This window comes from Cuculus canorus, chromosome 7, assembly GCF_017976375.1.
Source record: "Cuculus canorus isolate bCucCan1 chromosome 7, bCucCan1.pri, whole genome shotgun sequence".
In the NCBI taxonomy this organism is placed as follows: Eukaryota; Metazoa; Chordata; class Aves; order Cuculiformes; family Cuculidae; genus Cuculus; species Cuculus canorus.
This window is the reverse complement of record NC_071407.1, coordinates 18105320-18126174: the sequence shown is the minus strand read 5'-3', so window position 1 is coordinate 18126174 and position 20855 is coordinate 18105320. Positions and strand designations below refer to the sequence as shown.

The window sequence follows — 20855 nt, the reverse complement described above, 5'->3', positions numbered from 1 at the left end:
CCTTGGTAAAGAGGAAGCCAAGAAAGCAGGAGGCAAGACCATGGGAAACTGATACGCCCTCACCTAGAAATCTTAGTGATGAGTACAGAAAATGCACCTATACTTCGAGCTCTTTCACGATTGTCACCTTTTCAGCCCTTCTGCTTATGGAAAAGCCTTATTCAAGTTATGCAAAACTGGTTTGGTTTATAATGTCTGTAAGGTTCCTGGCTGGGTTTTAGTAAAATGAGGAACTGCACTTAAACAAAAATACCTTTTTCCCCTGTTCTTTAAGAGTTGAGAGCTGGAGTAGCATTGTCTGATTTTTAACAGTTCACATAGAAGAATACTTTTCAATGTTAATTTTCAAGATGTGAATCTTAGAGAAGCGCTTTCTAGAAGGAAAGATGACTATTTTAGAAAACAAACTCTGTATCTACAGAACAAGCTATCCGGAAGAGTGCTTCTATTTATCTGATGTTGTAGGGCTGCTGTTAGAGTCAATTCATCATCATCTCCTTCAATATGCAAGATTTGTTTGCAAAAACTAATCAGGCATGAAAAGGCAAGGCAGGTTATTTCCTTTCATTTGCACAAGCTTATGTTCTGAAACAAAGCTATTAGGATATTTAATGCCATATGTGCTCTTCTAAGGGACAGTGCATGCCGTATGACAGCAAACTGTCACTGTGACCACTGTTTTTCTTGGGAGGTTTGCAACTGAAACTTTGAACTCTGTAAAATGAAGATGACCATTAAGATGATCACTTCCAAACCATTATTAATCTTTGCTTTACTAATGATAATATATAATTATTTTATATAGAACAGCGTATTAATATAGTCCCCAACAAGAAAGAAGAAAAATCTCTAAATACTGGAAAGATAACAGTTTAAGACAAAAGACAGGTTGTCTGCTATTTCCTAAAACAGGCTTCCAACAGCAACTACCAATGAATGTCCCTTTACAGGATTACGTATTTGTGAGAAGTTATTGCACAGATCACATTTACTCTATCAAAAAAACCCATAATACATTATATACATACACTATACCTTGTATACAAATATTATAGCTATAGGTACATACCAACAAACATGCCTCTGTACAAGAAGGCTTATATGTGTGTCACTGCACACAAAATTCAGAAAATAACAACAGGGAAGCAATGAAGCTGGGAATGAATAATCAAATACCAAAATGAAAGACAAGGAAACAGATAGAAGTCAAGAGGAAAACTTTCTAGCATGCCACAGCAAAAAAAATCTCTGACTAGAAAAAACATTTTTGACAGCATACACATCGTTAAAACATGCATCTACTCACCAGCAACAGTTTGTCTTAGTGAAATCACTCACTGGAAGTTAACAAAAAACCAACATGTCTTGAGCAGATCAGCACATTCTTCATGCTCAGTCTTCCACTCAACCTCACCAAGTCATCCCTATTTCAACTAGATCCTTGCTTAATAGCTTATTTTAGCTTTTAGGGAATCTTTAAAGCTTGAAGAAAACAGCCTGAAGTTCCTTTTGCTCAGTGAATACTAGTGCAGCTGCTCGATTACATCATTTTCAGGGACGATTAGCAGGAACTTTCCATGCTACTTCAGGGTGTACTTCTGTTAATTAGTATTGCAGCCCAGAAATACAGATTCTTAATTTTATGTTAAGAAACATTTCTCTCCATAGAGAATGTTTCTGTTTTGGTAAGTGAAACAAGATGAAAATCTACCTGTCCTATTAACTATGTTTTACCTTTGCTCTCCAGATTTCTGGCTGTTTTAATTCTTTAATTTCATTTTCTCTGGTGTTTCCATACAGCTCCTCAGCTCGTATTCTCTTGGCTCCACAGAAACAGAACTGTCAGAAAGCAGAATATCAAAGTGAGTCTTCAAACATGCCGATGTTCACATTTAAGGAATTATGGAGATGTAATTGGAGAGAATGTTTAAAAAATAGCTGACCACAAGAAGCATGGGATTAGCTTAACTCATAAAAAGCACAAGGCCAACAACTATGCAGCGAAGGAGCCAAGGGTGACTCTGGCAGGAAAACTAACCTGTAAGTGGGGAGGAAATTTTACAGAAGAGAAGTTTGAGTTACGTTAGGAGTAATGAGACATTGTGTAAAAAACAGGAAACCAGTTTCCCCAGATTGTATCATGTTTGCCTTTTCTCTTCAACAGTTACACTGAAAAGGCAGATAGCTATAAAAGGAAGAGAGCCCATATGGAGCAGCAAGACAAGACGTTAGGCAGTCACCTTGGTAAATGTTAGACAGCAATGATAAGAAAGCCATAAATGGTGACATTTAAAAGACTTGAAAAGGGAAAAAAAAGAGAGAGAAGAGACTGATGCTATCTAAGAAAAAAACCCTAGAAATTTATCTAAGAACTGGTCATAAAAGAATTTATTAAAATGCTCTCTTCTTCCTATTAAACCAAGTTCTCCTAATTACAGGAGCTAAGAGCAGCAGAGCATTTAGAACCATAAAACCAGCGCAGCCTGCTAAATCTCCCATAAAAACACTCAAACAATCCTATCAGAAAACTCTTAAAAGGAAACACTTCAGAAGCAAACTATGCAGGCTTTGCTGCTTCATATGATCCTACGGCCCAACAGCAGGCCATTTATCACAGCATCTTGAACTGCTGGATTAGAAAGTTTATAAAAACAAACACCTAGCTAAGAATTTCAGGAAGATAAATATTTATAGGCTTTCAACATGGTGCCATGCTCCCATGGGAGTTACAAAAAAAAAAAAAAAAAAAAAAAAAGAGTATTCCTGGATTCTCTCTCTCAGCTTCCTTATTGACATTACATTGGTCAAGGAGCCACCATGAAGAAATGCATTTGCTAGCTGGACAGTCCTATGAGTACCATTTGGTCAAAGTCTCACCACACGTGAACTTGGGAATCAAAAACCAAGAGATTTAAAAGAAGGACTAAACACTTATCCTTTTATCCTGTTATTCCAGCCAACCTTGTAATTGTCCCTTAACTAGATAGCATTCAATAATCCTTTTAGTGGGATCAAATTCATTTTAAACAGTGTTTAAAAATGGTACCAAATAACAGTGTTTGCTTCTACAGGAAACTGGCTCTGACTGGGATGCACAGAGATGTCTCTGCTACAAAGCTTTTTTTCCCTGTCAATTTGCATTGCCAGCACACATTAATTTGCAAAAATCAAAATGAAATTTAACCAATTTGATTGTTCTCCAATTACATCCTGTTTTGACTGCTGAGATTTTCACTTATTTGGGGTGGAAGCCAGTTCCTTCAATATATAATGACACAAATTGTGTATTTTTGCTGAGATTTTGAGGGCACTTTGTGATCAGCTGTGATGCTCCATTCAGTACATTCTTCACCCAATTCCAGCTTCACTGCTGTCATTAAGTTGTATTTTGTAGAATCTGCATCTCCCAAATTTAATGTGAAATATCAGATGCACAGAGAAATAGTCTGAACTGTTCTAGGTAAGGAAACAGAAAATATTCTATACTTAATAATGTAAGCAGCTTTTATACAAAAAGCCCCATTTGCTACTAGAGCACAGTACTAATTGCTCAAGTGGAGAAATTACCAGGTCTGTACTAACTCAGTCTCTTCAAGAGGGGAAGAACTGCCCCTCTCAGTTGGCTCTTCTTGCTCAGCTGGCTTCCATTTCAGTTTTCTCTCTGCCCACAGGAAGACTTTTTTCAGTCCCTTCAGAAAAGGCACTTTTTCTTGCTATTGTCAATATCATGCTATAGCTGCCCCAAGGACCATTCAGACTAATGAAATAAAGAAATGCTATTAGAGAAAAAGGGAATCAACAGGCAGAAGGCACTTTTTGAAGAAGCATCCCAAATGCCTCCTGCCTTTATCTAAAACAAGTAGTGTTGATTTGTTAGATTAAATAGGTCAGATAGTGTAACTTTCAAGCTCTTATGGAAGAAAGTGTAATTTAAGGGGACACTTTCATGAAAGCAAGGTTGCCAACAGATACACTCTACAGGAAGAGAACTCGCCAGAAACATGTTGCAGCACAGAATTGTGACCATGGTGAGAAGAGATGGGCAGTGGCTTGTTATGCAAACTGACAGGCTGTCATCTGGAAAGCTGCAATGCTTGAAAAACATAATGTGAACTACCAGAAAAGATTTTTTTCTCTAAAAAATGAATCTAATATGTCTAATGAGAAGTGTAACAACATCACTACATTCAAATGGGAATATCACATCAAATTGATTCCTTAAGTGTCAACTCAAAATATCAGATTACAATCTCCAAAGTTAGCCCATATAATGAAAAAGGCAGCAGTTATACTCCCACCAAGTTCAGTAGTGCAGCATATTTTAAAATCAATGGATATTTATTGATATTAATTATTTGTTGATATTAACATCAACAGCAAGCCACACCTGTATAGACAAAGCTGAGTGTGATGCCTCTAGTCCAGGAAATTTCAGTCTCAAGAACTGAGAGACTGGATGCAGCATTTCAGTGACAGAAAGGCAAAGCTGGCACATGCCTTGAAAGTGGAACCGTTTTGGTTTTGACTCTTCTTAATTCCGCTCTTCCTTTCCCTGCTCTTTTAGTGACTTTTAAGGGGATGTAAAGGTGATGAGCCTGAAGAGCTGATTACAGGGGCCCCTGAAGAAGAGGAACAACCACAAAGCCAAGAAATTACCAAACCAAATACCCTGGTACCTTGAGCAAAGCCTACGAGTAATGCATATGATTTCATGTGGGATCACATAGTCCATCGCAATATCAGCAAATGAAGACAGAGCACAGAGGAGCCAGGATAGTGAGCACAGACAAGTAGCACACAGCCCTGTCCTACCAGCTCCTCAGCTGTGCACCACCCAGCAGGTTGCTTGAACAAGCTTCAAACATCCCTCTGTTGGAGCTTGAGGAGATCAGTCCTAAAATGGACAAGAGAAGGAGGTATTTGCCTATGGCAATGGATTAAGTTAAGAAGTTTTGTGTGGTCTTGGAGAAGCTCTCAAAGCCAAACAAGCTTGAGAAGCGTGTATAATGAACACGCTCAGATATGACTTATTAAGTAATGCAACAGCCCCAAAAACACTGTGGCCAGCAGGAAAACCATTTGGATCAGGAGGGACACATTAATTAAAAAACTCAATAGCACCATAGACTCCAAGAAACCCCAGGAGGGCAAGGGAAAGATCCCACTTCCCACATTTGCATTTCACATCTGGGAAACGTGAATCATCACATCCACATTGGTAGAAATCCAGAAACTGCAGGAAGGAAAGAAGGAAGCTTTGAATTTAAAAAAAATAAAATCTAAAAAAAAAAAGTGAAAGATGGGAGACTGTTTCCATCTTGAACAAAAGGAGAGAAAGAGATCAGCACTATCTTGCTGAGAAGGAGTTAAATTCCCATCTTCAAAACTACCTTCAAGTCCTATTCAGAAAAGGGGATGCAAGAATTCGGTAGTTGCTAGCTGAAACATCTCCTCAGCCTGTGTACCCAAAACTTGCCTCTAAGATCTTCTGCAATGGCTGGGAAACACCTTTCATTTTTGAAAAATCCAAAGACAATGTTTTCTTCTTCTATTTGTCTCATATCTGAAACTTTACTTCAAACTTTGCAATCAAGAATTGAAATTTATTTTACCATATTTTCACCTGCATTCTTACCTAATGCTTAAAATGAATTCAAGAGAACCTTCTGAACATTAGGTATACTATTACTACAGAAGAAATGGAGCATAAATGGTGTGTGTAGGCAAGGGCACTGGCAAATAGCTGAGAAATCCCAGAAGTTGGGTCATGTCTCTTGGCAAGATGTGGGTATAATTTTGATGGTATCAACAAGTGTCAAGAGACGTTTATCTTAAGAAGCACAGGCCAGAGAGCTGGCAAAAGTAAAATTTATAATTCCCAGTCCCTCCCAGCTTGCACAAAAAACTTGGAGAGTTGGAAAGAAAGGAGCGACAAATGACTTCTCCATAAATAACCTACCAATGAGTTAGAAGAACAATCATGTACATTATAACTAAATATACACATACGGCCTAGAGCTGCACATTACCATTATTTCTGGACACCATTAATGATGATCTTCTGGCAGCAACTAATATACTTACCATTCAAAAAGCATTCAAGGACAATATTCCACAGAAACCCAATGGAATATTGTGTCAAAAAGAACAGCTAAGAAAATCATGTTTACTAGTAAAAAGAACCCAGCTTACCTCAGATGTATTGGTTTTACATTAATTTTAACTCTATTCACTTAAATAGCATTACCCAACTTACACTTTGCATCAGCTTGCATACATGCTTCCTGGTGCATACCTCTGTGGAAGTACATCCATAGCATTGCCTAGACATACAACACACAAAAAAGACAGTTGCTCTATATACCTGTTCATTCTTCCAAGACAGCATTCACACCAAAGCCCAGAGAATCACCTTACAATAAACACCAGAAAAGGAAAAAAAAAACAAAGAAACAATCAATCCTTCACTGAAAGCACATAACATTGTCTAAAAGCAAATGCTAAAGACCACTTCATTCACTTCTTACTTCATTATCCCAACAAATGAAACAAGCAGAAACTAATAAATTGGATAGAAAACGAACGACAAGGAGGGCTGCTTCATTTGTTGAAAGTCCCAAGGAAAAGCAGCAAGAATATCATGCTTTGTGGATAACCTGTAGCTCTCCAACACTGAACTGCAGCTCAGAAACAAATATTAAATGGCTTTTGTATTGTTTGCTCTTTTTGGTCAGAGTTCTACTAATGAAGACTCAACTCATTAATAAAATATATTATGTCATTCCCTCAAGTCAGTTCCATAATTCCCAGCAGCTGCACGCTCTGGGGAAGAAGTCTGCCACAAACTGCTAGCTAATCTTACCACTGAACAAGTTATCTTGCTGCTGAAGTGATGATCTGTTGTCTCAGGGGCCTGCACAACTTAAAATACTGCAGAGAAAAAAGTGATAGATTTTGTCTTTGTAGTGAGAGGAAAGATACTGTATGCGCCTTCTGGCTGTCCCTGCATTCTGATCTGTCATACCGTGGTATCTATGACCACACCAGACAGGTGTCATCTGAGCAGCTGGGCATACAGCACCACTGGAAACAGAGAACGCTTCTTCTAAAGGCAAAGGGATGAGGGACTTTAACTCCAAAGATTTTGTAGTCAGAAGTTCATAGCTTGCCCTGCATGTATTTCCGTCCAGCTTCCTACAAGCCTAAGAGAGGCAAGGAAACAATACAGAAGAAGACAAGTCTTCACACAGGTATCTTTACCCAGAGCAGCTGAATTCATATATTGTCCTACTGGCAATTGCTGTTCCACTTAGCACATCAGAGCAAGTGCATACAGCTTCCGAAAAACCAAAACAAAACTGTCTTTGCGGTTCAATACACTGCACAGAAAACAATTCTGTTTTCAGTGAAGAAAAATTGAGAGATGAGCCTAGATGTCTTCAGTTTTTGTTGTAAAGGATTGCACCTTTCCAAATATCTCTGTACCACAGCCTGGGACCCTACTGCTCACAGACAAGCTGTAGCTTGCAGTTTTGCTGCTCACAAACACATCAATATATGTTGATTAATGCATGCAAAAATATAGCATATGAAAGATGTATTTGGTTCTCATAGAAGAAACTCTTTTCCTCTTAGAAAGAATGGATAAAATGAAGATTTTTTTTTTATTTATTTTTTTTTAAAATCTGCTTTCTAAAAGCTACATGAGGCTCCATGAAGATAATCCAGACTGTGGCGGTAGTGACTCACCATAGGGCACACAGTAAAGGTGACATTTTTCTTAACTCCAATACAGTTGCTTGACTAAGTTAGAAGAAAAAAACTCTGATTTTTCTCGGTTAAGTAAAGACTGTAATACTAAGTCATTACTCCTTTAAGTTCTGTGAACAAGTGTACCATCATTCTCCAAATACACACACATACTACACAGAAGCTGAGGTGCTGAAAGTGTTTTCTTACTGGCTATAACAGGATCACAACAAGAAACAGTGTCTAAAGTAAGAATGAGAACAAGTCCTAGAACAGTGCACAAAAGCATCAATGCTCTTCAGACTGAAATAAGTTACAGCAGCTTATAGAACACTTATATTTCACTGACATTTCAGTCTCACTGTACCAATTAAAACAGTGCTATTTGCCTAATCACTTCTGTCATTTAGAAATTAACAGCAGGTCTAGCCTACATTCTGAAGTATATTTAACATTACATGTATCTGTAAAAGGATAAATTACTTGCAGGTGACAGTTACGTTTTCTAGGATTAGAGGCACCTTCTTAGGGGTGGTTTAATCTTCCCTTTTAGAATTTTAGGCATCTACCTATCCAGCTGAATATAATCTGATTAATAAAACTCAGAACTTTATGATGCCTAGGTCTGTTTTCCAGAAAAAAAGGAGCTTTTGAAACCCTCATACTGCAAGGGAGAAGGGTATAGAACGTATATCCTGAATTTATGCAAACACATTGCTATACATCAAGAAAGCAACATAAATCAGGTGAAAACTCAAAATTACAACAGAAATACAGAATCGGTTCTTCATGTATGCAGCTAAATGCACGTGCACACAACTGCATTAAGATATCTGAGCATTCAGCTACATTTTCCAAGCAACTGCCATAACCACGTGTCATCTACTGCTGACCACAATTTGATAAGCAATTACTTGTCTTCCAGCAACAGCAATGACAGCAGAAACAGCCCTTACCTCCCGCTCCCAGCCACATATTCCCTCTTCCCAGCCCACCTTCTCAGCTTTGACACAGCAGCAACACAGCCAAACAGATCAGAGTTAAAAGTAATCAATAACCAAAGAAGAAAACATGCTTTTGAACCCGTAGCAGTTCGCTGATGTGGTTCACCACCAACCCCAGAAATGGTTGTACTAGTACAGCTCAGGGGGTGGCACGGGGCTGCTTACGCAAGCACAGTTGTCTAAGGAAACGCGTGCCAGATTTATCCCTGAGGAAGCAATTGTGCTTGCATCAAAATATCTGAAAAATCTCCCCCCTACTGTGTCCAGTCCGTAGGATCCCAGCCTGGGAATACAGATCTGGAAGGGATCCCTGGGGGTCTCCTAGTCCCCTTTCTCACAGTCACGGACAGAAAACCAACCCAGCAAATCCAGTTAGTCAGCAGATCTACTGTAGCAAGTCACTTGTTAGGTAAAGGAAATACAGATTGTAGTTAAAAGTGAATACGCAAGCTGGAGGATAAGGAGGTGTCTGAAGTTTGCCGCCTTTACATATTAGGTAAATCAATTCTAATAAAACTTTCTAAAATGAAGCTACACTGCGCTATATTGTCTTTCATTATAACTTTCCAATTTGAGTTTAAAGTAAAAATTAATGACTGAATTTTAAAACCATTAACATGAAAACCCCTAAGAGAAGCCCTGAGAAACCTTCCATCAAAATAACAGCTTCTGTTACACTGTTGCTAAAGGTGGAAAAGTCAAAATCAAATATAATGCAAGTGAAAAAAATATAAAACAAAAAGCACATAAAAGAAGGAGCAGTATATCAAAAAATTCATGTGAAGAGACAGTAACAGCTAATGATTTGGGGTGTCTAATAACATGGCCCCAGCTGAGGCATAATAGAACCCTTCTGAGCAAAATGCAATCCTCTTTCATTTCGTTAAGTTTCACGTTATCTTTGAATTTCCTAGTACTAACAGAAACGTTTCCTCACTGCTGCTGCAGGAGCGGACTTTCAACAACAAACAGAGACGGCTACCCGACCAGCTTGTTAACTTAATGAAATCAGTTCAGTCAAAAGGCTACCATGCAAAACCAAATTCATCATAACTGCCTAATAAACAACTTACCATTAGAGACATTAAACAGAACACTTAAATAGATGAGTGGCAAATCAGAAAGTTCAAAATAATGATAATACTCAGTGTATCTTTGAGCTTTTTTGTTTTGTTGAACAGTTTCCTGAACTTAGTCAGCCTGGCTGTGAACACAAAATTTCCTGCGAGATTCACACCTACAATACACTTGGTCAAGTCCTCCAAGGGACTGAGTATTGTCCTGGAAATTAATTAAGCTATTATCCCAGAAGTATCAAGGATGGTCAGGATCGGGATCGCTGCAATGAGCCAGTTCCACAGCTATTTCAGCGGAAGAGCACAGAGCAGCTCCTGCAGCCCATCGCTGAGCACCCCGTGCCTCAGTTTTCAGACCGCTTTGGGGAGAGACTTCCACGCACACAGTCACTGCCTGCGGGAGCGGGTCTGGGGACGGGAGGGTCCGTTCGGACACGGTGCGTGCGGCACAGCCTGCTCTGCTGCCTCCTACACCCCTGACAGGTACATCTTTTTCTGTTCATGCAACAGGTAAAAAAAGAGAATTAAGTTTTCCTTAGACCACCTAGGAGCGCTGCTTACCCTTTAGCTGACTAGCATTTTATCTAACAGACGAGTGACACATAGGTACGCACATGTACAGAGTTCCTTAATGTAACGGTTTACATTCATATTTATTTGTTTGTTTTTAGCGTTTCTGCAGTGTCAGGATCCGGCAGCCCCTCGGGGGCGGCCCCCCCCGCCCCCCCTCAGCCCTACCTGGCGGCAGCAGCCCCTCGGGAGCCCCCCCAGTCCCCCTCAGCCCTACCTGGCGGCAGCAGCCCCTCGGGAGCCCCCCCAGTCCTCCTCAGCCCTACCTGGCGGCAGCAGCCCCTCGGGAGCCCCCCCAGTCCCCCTCAGCCCTACCTGGCGGCCGCAGTCCCTCGGGAGTCCCCCCAGTCCCCCTCAGCCCTACCTGGCGGCAGCAGCCCCTCGGGAGCCCCCCCAGTCCCCCTCAGCCCTACCTGGCGGCCGCAGTCCCTCGGGAGTCCCCCCAGTCCCCCTCAGCCCTACCTGGCGGCCGCAGCCCCGCGGGAGTCCCCCCAGTCCCCCTCAGCCCTACCTGGCGGCCGCAGTCCCTCGGGAGTCTCCCCAGTTCCCCCCGTCCCTACCTGGCGGCCGCAGCCCCGCGGCAGGAGCAGCGCGGCGGGCGGGCCGGCGGGTCCCTCCGCACCCGGGGGGGCAGAGGCTGGGTTCGGCCCCGCGGCAGCCCCCAGGCGCTCCCCTCACTGCGGGGCGCTGCCGGCAGAGGGACCGGGAATCGCTCCGAGCGCGGTGCCTCCACCAGCGCGAGAAGGGCGGCTCAGCGCTGCCGCGGGCGCTGCATTAAGAGGGGTTGGTTTGTTTTTTCCTTCCCATCAAGGCAAAGCCTGTACGGGGATTTCTGGATCAGTGCTCTCGGGCATTTCGGAAGGTATTTTTTAACTGTTCCACAGTCAGGCAACACTCAAGAACGGAAATGGCCCCGCAGCCCGTGCCCGGAGGGCTGTGCCACACGCGCCGCCAGGAATGCCGCTGGCGGGGCTCGCCGGGCTCTAAACCTCCAAACTCAATTCAAAAGCCCAGACCAGGGGAAGGACTCACACAGATTTCAGCAGGCTTTGGACCCTAGACTCTTGGAACAAGTTTCAAATTCCAGCAGCCTTTTGTTTATCCAAGGAAGATAAACCAAGTGGCCTGCTGGATACTGCGTGGGGTTTCAGGCAAGATCTGGAAAGCAGCAGGTCTTTGCTCAGAAGGGACAGTAAACATTCTGTGACACTTTCCATGAGAACAAAGATAAAATGAGGCCTTTTCTTACCCTTCCCGAACACTGTCACCAGCGCTGCCTGGTTCCTGTCTTTCACCCAGGGCCTTGCTGCCTTTCAGCACTGCTATGAAGAGCAAGAGCAAAGCTCCCAGGAGGGCACAAGCAGAGCTGGGAAGCGTTTGCTACACTGCTCTTCCAGGGTAAATTCAAAATCCTTCCACGAAAGGAAGTACGCATGATTTGGGAAGCAGGGCAGCTTCGAGGCAGTTAATCAATTGGAAAAGGCTCCCCTTCCCAAGTGACTGAGCTACTCTGTACAGGACAGTGGCACAGGGTATCTAGGGGAGACTGGTGCACAAGCGCTTCCCCCAGGGCAGCCCACACCACCAGTGCATATACTCCCTAGCACAAGTACTTCTCTTCCTCCAGCCATGGAGAAAAGGGTCTAGGTTTGACCAACAAACTGTGGGTAACAAAATATTGTTCTTGAATAAGAAAAAAGTGCAGCTCGCTCTTTCTTGGTGAGTTGTTTTGCCCCCCCCCCCTTTATTTACAGTTCTGTAATGTTTTTTTGAAAGATTTTTAACCTTACCTGGATTAAACTGTGCTTCATGTTGAATGTTCTTCCTTCCCAAAATACACTGCTAACATAGTTGCAAGAGGCTTTATTTGTATTGTGTTACACTACCACATAATAGAAAACTCCAAACAAGATGGCTCGTGTATTAAGCTACCACTCAAGAGACGGAGATCTCAGCATCACAGCCAACCTCCTCTGCAAGTCTGCTTGGCTGTGACAACTCCACATCAGTGATGGGAACAGAGCAGTGGTATCTATGCTGGCTGCTGACATTTTGATGTCTGGGTCAACAACAGGTAATGCGTTCCGCTCTGTGGTGTGGAAAGGATATGGTCAGAGCACCACAGAACCACATCATGTGTTGTACATATCAGGAATACACAAAGAGGCGGTAACACTGCTCCTAGTCTGCTGACCTGGCCGTTGGCACTGTAACAACTTTCAAACACAATTTTGTGCTATTTAAATTTTCTATAAATTAATTTTCAGTGCTGACATATCACATACTAGATATCACACTATGTGTTACCTCATTTGGCTCTTTGAAGCCACACACACAATAATATAAATACAAGGGTTTGGTTTACATCCGTGTTTTACACACCCATGGCAAGCTTCCTCTTGTCACTGCTAGAGTAGATTTTTTTCATGCAAGTTTCAACAGCTGACACTGGATGAATGATGGATTGCACTACTCCATCTAGCAGTTTGACAAGGAACACAATGTAACTCACCTGCAATGGCCATAATCCCTCCTGGGCTGCAGGACTACGCATGTTGCTTGTCTAGAACTGCAGTAATCATGATATCAAGGCAGTACATTCCCTCACCTGGAGTGCCTGACCAGGCAAAGACAACATGTCCAGGAATGGAGTTGTTTTGATTTTGTCCCTATGCAAACAATATCTTTACGCTCTTCTACACTTCCCAAACCACAAAAATAAACAGAAACTCTAACCCTATAGAATTTAACAGGCAAGATAAATGCTTTTACAGTTTGGAGGACGGTTATGTGCAGTTGATGAATAGCCTTCCTATGCATGGATGTTCTTAAAACATTTTCGTTAACTGAACCTTTACATACAATTATCTGTGGTAAACTGAAAACCCCACTGTCTTCCTTCCTCTGTCCTCTTCTTACATCTCCTCCATAGAGCTCAGCCAACAATACAGGGATATACTGTGACAGCATTGCTCAGGGTAACATTTTCAGATCTGGTCACTAACATTTGGATCTGCGATATTTGGCATTCTATAGTCAAGGGGACCCAGCTTCCCTAGCGTCTCTGGAAATTAAGCCAAAGACATCACAGGCTGGAAAAACTGCAGTCCTTATGGTTCCTTCTGCTCTGCCTCTGCAGCTAGAGTCCGGATCTCGCTGACTTGAAGGCAGGAAGGTGACATACTGACTTGCCACTTGTGAGCAGAGGCTTCTTTCTAAAGGTAAAGTCAAAGATTTGTTGCTTGGGGCTTCAGCAGAAAATCAAAAACTGTGATGAATTCCTCAAAATATAACACATGTATAAGTCATATATGGAACCTGGGTTAGAAAAAAAGGCTGTGTAATTGTTATTCCATGGCCTCTTCACTTTTCACATGGGCATTAGCAGTTCCTGGAACACAAGACCATCCTATAGCATCAGACTGAACGACCCATTTAAAAACAGCCTTGTTTCTAATGACACCCAGAACTAGACACAGGTATGTCATGCAACCTGTTTTGCCTAAAGAAGTGTCTGTTGTCAGCCATAATCTTTGGAAATTTTGTCACAGACATTGTCTCTTTCTTGATATAAACTAAGTATAGGCAGATCAATAATTAGCTGAATAAGAGGATGACTGATCTCCTTTTAGTGATTATAAGCTTCCAGATTTCAAACCTCCTACCTTGCTGCTGTTTATCTATGGTATTCCTTCTGGTCAATCATTGCAATCCATGGTCCACGCACATGCAGTAGGCTTTTCAGACATATCTTGGTGCATGCATTTTACAAAGATCATCACTCTTGATAGTCAGAATTTTCCAGTGCAAAAATTTTTCACTAGAAAACAATTTCTCCAAAACAAATGTTCTATGGAAATGTGGTTCTGTGACTATATAAAGGCAGGAGCTTTAAAAAAAATCTTGTCTGTCAAATGACTTTCTTTTGGCAGCCTGCTAGGCTTCCTGCTAGCAGGCTATTCTTGGTGGAAAAAGGGAAATTTCAAAATGTCGAAATTTCATGTCACATCAGAAGAAAAACTTAATTGCATGTTGGAATTTTTCACAGCATGGGAATAATAAATTTGAATTAGTTGTACTTGGAAGCAAGCCTTCATGCAGCCATCCCAGTCTCTCTTCTATATCCACTTGACCATGGACCAGAGGCTCAGGCTATTTCAATCCATACAGGAATCTGACATCAAATATGGCCTGCAACGTTGCTCTGGTCTGAGAAGAGCTAACCATTTTCGATGGCTCTACAACTTTTCATGGTGTTACGTTTTCGTTCTCCCTGCTAGAGGATGAGTATGGCTTGCTGTGCTCTTCTGCAAAGCTGGTGTTAGCAGCTTATCCTGCTCATCACCAATGCCCTTGCCTGTACCAGCCCTTGGGAAAAAGCACAAGCTAAAGGTGGCTGAACCAGGATTCAAAGCCTGAAGGCAGCACACGTCTTCTTTATCCTATTCCCCGAATCAGCACATGATAACAAGCAAAAGAAGATGGCAAGCCACCACTGATTCTCCACACCTCCACAATGTGAAAACCGGTCACTTGGCAAGAACTGGTTTTACCTCGGACAAAAGTACAGCTGGCAACCACTGACTACTGGGGCTGTCGGGCAGAGCTCCTCACCTGTGCCAGGGGTTGCTGGGCCTCCGGACGTTTTTTTCCCCTCCGGCTCATGTGCAAAATGCACAGCTTAACAGCTAGGATCACTTTCAATTCAGTTTTTACTATCTATTTTTTATGTTTGTTATGTTCACAGGCTGAGGGAAGAGCTTCTTTGCTTTAAACTTTAACATACTACTTTAAATAAAATATGCCCACTGATAATATCTACAGCAAACATCTATAGAGTTAACAAACACAGAAACTATTGTCATGCCACCCAGAGAGAAATTTAAAAGCATCAAAGATTTATGTTTTATTTGGAGATGTACCAGATTAGTTCCAGGGGCACTTATGCAACATAGAACCTTACACAATTTTTTTTCCCCCTCTGTGCATGTGCAAGGGTTTTTCTTCATATTTGTTTGCTTTTTTCTCTCGAAGTTAAGCATGTGTGGACAGAGACCTAAACCAGAGCCAGCTAAAAGTACATCAGAAACTATCTGCTCTATGTAGCAAGATATATTGGTAAATATTACGATGTTGACTCTCCATGGCCTTGCATTTCGGTATTGGCCACGTGGCTGCAAAGCTGGACAAACTGCCACTGTTCTGACACTGAGGTGCTTAGGTTCCCCCTGGCCACAGCAGTGGTTCAGCAAGGTGCCTCACAGGTTCTCAACGAGGTATTTTTAGGATGGAAATTCAACAGCTCCTTGAAATGAGAGGCAGGTTCCCCAGGGAGCCACGGAAGCCCAGGGGTGAGTAGAGGGGCACGGGGGCAGCTGGCTGGCAGCTATGCTGCCCTGCACCGGCCTCAGGAGCTGACATCGGGCTGGTGATGCCAGATGGCAGGAAAAGTGGCACCAATGCTGGACCCTCCTTTGTGCCGCTGGTACCATTTGGTTGGAGGAGGTTTAAGGCACCTCAAGGGCTAGCAGGTCAGCACAGAACAACCTACCTTCTCACTGAGTTTTCCTGCTTCAAAACCACCCAGATTCAGTACAAGGTCTGGGGATTGGGCCATGAGCCTGCAAAGCATAAGGGAGTGCTCTCTTTGCCATGGGCACATGCACAAGAGTGTTCTCAGTGGGCCTGGGTAGAGGCATCCTTCTCTATTCTTGGGTGATGAATACATGTCTCCATAAGGCTTCAAATCTAATCTTACCTGCTCAAGACATGACATTTAAAGCAGTAGAGAGACATGGAATGGTAGTTTCTACAACTTAATTGCTGTAAGACTAACACTGCTACTTTCATGACTGGTGACAGAAACTGGCGTCTTCATTGATTCAAGCCTGAGTAATATTATACTAATTAAGTTGTTTTGCTTGTTTGGTTTCAAAAGCAGTTCTCCGATGTTTATATATTCAGCTTTTGTGTGTGTGTGTGGTCACAAGTCCCAATCACTCAGTCGCCAGTCACACAGCATCACCTTCCTAGCACAGCAGGGGAAGTGAAAAGGTTAGAGGTGAAAAGGGACTGACTCAAAATTACCTTTCTTGCCTCCAACATGTCTGTAGGGCAAAGAGGTTAGAAAAGGAAAAGTCAGTTCTTCTCTTACTCTTGTGAATAAAGCCAAGCCCAACAACCTTCATATACTGCAAAGACAGACTTCTGCAATGATTTCATACCAGCAGTAAGTGGAATCCACAGAGTGGCACTAGTAACAGCTCTTTTGCTCCTGAACTAATAAAGGCATTTATAATTCCAGCAAGTTAAAAATCATGCTCCTAATAGTGGAGAAAAAAAAATGACAAATTGAAAAAAAAAGAAGTCTTCCTGACAAAAGTTAGGCTGACCTGGATGATTCTTCCCATGAATAGAAAGTAAACTCCTTTTCAGGGGTTGGTGCCTCTTCTTTTCTGCTTTTTTTTTTTTTTTTTTTGATGCAGTTTCTCACATGATGTGAGCAAGGGGTGAAAGGGAGAGAAGACTCTTATGAAAATTCAGTTCCTGTATATTTTCTCCTCTACCTATAGAACAGCAGCCTTAGCGTGAGATGGGTTAAGGTCAGTCCGCATCCATCACCAGAAAGCAGTTTTAGTTCCCCTTACACCACTCTTCCCCTGTCAAAGAAGAGGCAAACCAGTGATGCATAGGGAGCTGCCACACTGCACAGACAAATCTGCTGGAGAGGAGACTTCAAACCTCCTGTATTTGAAGAGAAGTGATAACTTACTTTCTAAGCTAAGAAAAGAAATGACTAAAACACTGAGAAATTTGGGAGTGTTTTGGCTTATCTTGTAAATACTTCTGGATATTTTTTGTGTACAGCCTTCTGTAGCCAAGTGCAATATGGTGAATGCAAGCTGGGTAACAGCACGCTCCATGCTTAGGACATAGGAACAGCATGTATTTGTTTCCTTATTCAAATAACACTAGGGATGAGGTTGCTCAAAAATCAAAACAATTCTGCTAAAAGGAACTAAAACTTCTTTTAAGTATATTCAGCATTTTCTGATTCATTTACCCAGCCAGCTTTGGAAATGGGAAATGTCTTCATTTAGTTTTTTTTTTTTTTTTTTAAATTATTGTGCATTGCTTTACAGTTCATTTTAAAAAAATATAAAAAGAGTAAACATAACTTGCAAATACAAGAGCTTTCTCACTGTTCAAATCTATTCCAACTGTAATTTTTTTATCTCCATCTCCAAGTGAAGGTTGACAATGCAGCCTTTTCAGAGGAGAAGCTTCTCATTGCCCGCATTGTGCCACAGCATTTCACATAAATTCACAGAGCACGTTGACTGTGCTGCCTTAGCTGCACACTGGGCTAAGGGTATGCCCGCAATGAGAGTATCAATGCGGTAAAGTAAGAGGGAGGACAGAGGGGACAGATTCAGCAGAGTAGATAAAAACACTACTATGTCACCCCAGTATTGCATCTGCAGGTTGGTAATGATTTACTGATTTACACAAGAATACCTCAATTTCAGTCTCCCAGCTGATGCAACTGTGATAAAGACTTGTACGAAAGAATATTTTCATAAACATATTTTTCCTGTGGGCTTGAGGCTTAATTTCTCATCCTTACTGGCAGACGCATACCCACTTTCACCCACCCTAGCAGTAGGAACTCAAATCTTAAAAGCTGAGACCAGCTATTTTATTTTGTGCAACTGGATAACACATATGAATGCAACAAAAAACCCCAGTGAAGTCTCAACATACCAGTGGCCACACCCTCCTATTGCTTGTAGCATTGATGCCTCTGTTGCAATAACCTTCTGCATTATCAAACCAGTGGCTGCTCTGGACGAGGCTCGGTCTTGCTCTTTGCATTTTTCCTCACTGCTTTCAGGTAGCAGAGAACATGCATTCCCTTGGCAAGTGAAAGTACCTCTCACAAAAGAGTTTAAACGAAAAATATGCCACTTGGAAAAAAAGAATAATTCTAACATATTATGAGAGAACGTGGTAAACATGTTTAGCCGAGGCTACATCCTCATGGATGGGCATAAATGGAGATCTCAGCAAAAGAGGTAGACAACTCTGTACACACATCGCCAAGGGTGCTTTGGTACATCATAGCATTTATTAAAGGGTAACTTCTGCTTTGCACTAGACACAATGTTCAGATTTTCTCAAACAAAATTAAGTTTGCAGAGAGGTGGATAGGTCATCCATCCACAAACCTGAAAAACAGTGAAACTGTCAACTTGGAAAAACACTTCTGAAGCTGGAAGTGCCCTGATCAACACAACAAAATAGCAAAACCACTTATGAACAAGGAGTGACACATTGCTGGTTTAAGTACAACATAATGCTATTTCAGGCTGCTTGCCCTTTTTCATTGCCTTAAATCATACCTTGAAGTTGGTACTTCATAGTTGCATATTCAGCGCCTAGAAACGAACCAGACCAAAGGTCTGCTCTGGGGTCTCCACTGGCTGCACCACCCTCCCATTTGTCAGCAGCTTAGGCTTTACCTCAGGGGAAGCTGCAGGAGACTGCTGACCCCTTCCTGCAACCAGCTGCTTTACACAGCTGCGCGCAACAAATTGCTCAAGGCCAGCAGAAAAGAGCTGTGCTTCTGCCAATACGATGCAACTGATTTTCATGTGATAAAAAAAAAGAAAAAAAAAAATCATTTGCGGGCCAGTACATTCCCTGCTGTATGTCACACGTACTGAGACAACCCATGTTTGAGACCAGGCTACCGCCTGCACTAGAGAGCACATCTACATCTAGCCTTCAGCACAGGTAGCCAGGCACCTTACACAGGGGTGTTTGACCCAAGTAATAACCATTAACTGCTTTAGCTGACGACCGCCCAGCCACACCCTTCTTTCGCCTGGATGAGGACAACATGCTGCCCGCCATTCTGTCGAACAACCTGATCTCTCCACCTCTACCACCCACCTCTCACTGGCTGCACTAGCGAAGAACTAATTTGTTGCTTACCTTGCAGTGCCATTCCACCTGGTCCATGTAACCCCCCCAGAAACATCTAAAGATGTTGCTATGCCCCTCTCCCAGGCGCAGTCACTCCCCACCTTGTGAGCCTCAGCTTTTGTTACTCATTTCTTGTCCACCTCTCCAAGTGCCAGCACGTCCTCTTGCTTGAAGTGAATCTCAGCCCCTGAGACCACAATTTATTTTAGGGGGGAAGAGGGGTAGGAAGGGATGCAGTTGGGAAAGATTTGAAGCGCAGACTCTTATTGCAGTCCCAACATCTCTTCTTTTTTTCTTCCCTTCAAGTACACTAATAATCATGCAATTAGTAAGTTCCAGTCAGCACCAATAATACTTAAAAGAATCAGAAACTGGATTAAGTTTTTAGGTTTAAACAAGCATTTATTTTCCAGGACATCCTACAGATCAGATGTCCTCTACCTCCCAGGTACTTAGAGGTAGCAAGCCACAAACCAGACTGCGGTCTTTCTCATAGCCTGTATTTCATTTCATCCCAAATTCAAAGACACCTTGTACTTTAAAAACAGATCCCATTAGAAGTGCTCATCCAACTGGAAATAATCATGTATGTTTATTTTGTCACCAGTTCAACCCCATATGGTTTTCTCATCTCTAAAATTCTGCTGTGTCCTGCCAAAAATCACTTGCAAGTATCTTGTGACAGTATAATGGGAACATAAGCGCTGATAACAGTGAAACACCAGGACAGCTTTGCTGAGGTTGGAATGCACTGCCAACACCCCACTCCTCCTAGAAGTCAGATTCTTGTACTGTCCCCATGCACCCCATGTTAGTCTTCTCTATCAAACCTGATCAAGTAAATACCCCATGTCATCTCTCACTCTTCAGCCAGCATTAGCAACTTTTCCCCAATAACAGTCCAGAACCTTTAATTTAAAGCACAGACCCTTCTTCTTACAGGACTTAATTAAACTTTTTGTCATAACCATTAAAAAATGGGGTTTCTCAGCAGGAGGTGGAGAATGAGGAGCGCAGCATGTGTTTCAACAAGAACAAATGAGGAGAGCAGCATGTGCCTGAAGTCCAGAAGCAGCCAACCTTGGCACAAACTGTCACAGTTGAGAGCAAGGAATCCCACTGATTCTGCTCCAGCTTACTTTGAAAGTTACCTTAACATACTTCAGAAAGAAAAGCTAGATTAACACTGCCTACCTTGGTAAGGGATCTCATCAATTCATAAAAAAAAAAAAAGTGCTTTGAATCCATACTAAATCTGCAAACTCACTGATCTTTCTTAGGGAAGCCTGTGTCTTCACCCTAACCATTCCCAAAACAAAAACATCCAAGGATCTTTTTACTTCCAGGTTTTCAATACAAATCTCAGATGGTAGTGCAGAGCTTCACTTGCTCAAAATTCCAGTTTTACCCAGTTATAGTAAAGGTTTACCTATGGACATGATAGGGACCAGGGGGATAAAGCTGTGGG

The 20855-nt window shown here is 42.1% G+C and overlaps 1 protein-coding gene across 16 annotated transcripts in view; it reads right to left on the bottom strand.

Moving 5' to 3' along the window:
• SLC16A12 (solute carrier family 16 member 12) overlaps positions 1-11217 on the bottom strand; it is a 30412-nt gene extending 19195 nt beyond the window's left edge. For 2 of the 16 annotated variants that reach the window (XM_054071276.1, XM_054071267.1), the window contains exons 1-4: positions 10960-11217; positions 6365-6412; positions 4388-4619; positions 1735-1839 (exon numbers count right to left, since the gene is read on the bottom strand). The gene's annotated coding sequence lies outside the window, so the exon portion shown is untranslated. Of the gene's footprint in view, positions 1-1734; positions 1840-4387; positions 4620-4812; positions 4895-6256; positions 6324-6364; positions 6413-8744; positions 8870-10959 lie in introns of those variants that run through there. The other 14 variants (XM_054071277.1, XM_054071271.1, XM_054071278.1 and 11 more) reach the window with 10 other exon arrangements.
• Positions 11218-20855: the final 9638 nt, after the last annotated feature.